This window comes from Arachis duranensis, chromosome 6, assembly GCF_000817695.3.
Source record: "Arachis duranensis cultivar V14167 chromosome 6, aradu.V14167.gnm2.J7QH, whole genome shotgun sequence".
Taxonomy (NCBI): domain Eukaryota; kingdom Viridiplantae; phylum Streptophyta; class Magnoliopsida; order Fabales; family Fabaceae; genus Arachis; species Arachis duranensis.
In genome coordinates, this window is record NC_029777.3 from 64,552,804 (window position 1) to 64,554,119 (window position 1,316).

A 1,316-nucleotide genomic window follows, 5' to 3' on the forward strand; every position below is an offset into this window, starting at 1 on the left:
GGCTGGTTTAAGGCTAGCTAAGAAGGTAGGAGCTTACCATGTCCAATGACTCACAAGTAGTCACCTCACAAATAGAAGGAAGCAACCAAGCTGAGGATCCCACCACAAAAAATACCTCGGGTAATTTGGGGGACCCTGGACAAAACCAGAGAACAGCTCGGACAATTCAGGAGACCCTGGACAAAAATAGAGAACAGCTCGGACATTTCGGGGAATATGAAGTCTGACACATACCCCGGGAGCAGAATGCAAGACCACAACAAAGTCAATCTCAGGGATGTACTCAGGGTCAGCCACAGTAACACGCATTAAAAAACTATGGAATCCAGCCAATTAGACATGCCGTCCGGGATCTTAGTATACATCTCAAAGACATAGGTCAACTATGGGGTTACTACCAAACAACTCGGGCAACAACTCGAACAATAACAGCAAAATATCAGGTGTCAGATACAACAGTAAAAGGGAAACCCCAGGACTCACACGAAGGTCCACGGGCACCCTTTGAAGGCAACAACAGAGCAAAAACCCAAATACAAAGTCAAAGCTTTACATCAAAAAGCATGCCAACTTCCACATTGCCCCACCAGAGGAGCTCATCAGTGTAACATGACCTTGGCCGTTCGCAAAGAGGGGACTTGACCTCCTCAGATTATTTCCCCAAGGATTGGGACAAGTCAAGTTCCTCATTGTAGGGGTGTTCATAAAATGGATTGAGGCAGAGCCCCTAGCTAGTGCCACTGCTCAAAGAAGTCAGAAATTCTTGTACATAAACATTATTACAAGCACCAATTCACATCCGTAGAACACCCACAAGCCAATGGACAAGCAGAAGCTGCCAACAAAGTCATATTAGCTAGGTTAAAACGGAGACTACAGGACGTAAAGGGAGCTTGGGCTGAAGAGCTCCCACAAGTCCTACGGGCATATCGGACAACTCCACACTTCACCACGGGGGAATGACCCTTCCGATTGATTTACGGAATGGAGGCAATGATCCCAGTAGAGATCAAAGAAGGATCCCTCAGAATGATCTTCTACAATGAAGAGGTCAACTCCCAAAGGAAAGAACTCGACCTACTTCCAAGAGTCCGAGAGAGAGCTCCGATCAAGGAAGAGGCGTTAAAACGTTGAATGGCCTCAAGATACAATCAGAAGGTAGTACAGCAAAGCTTTGCCAACAACAACCTCATCCTAATCCGAAATGATATCGGAACAACTCAACCTGGAGAAGGAAAGCTAGCAGCCAACAGGAAAGGACCATACCAAGTTGTTTAGAAGAACTGGGGAAAGGTTGCTACAGACTATCCGAACTT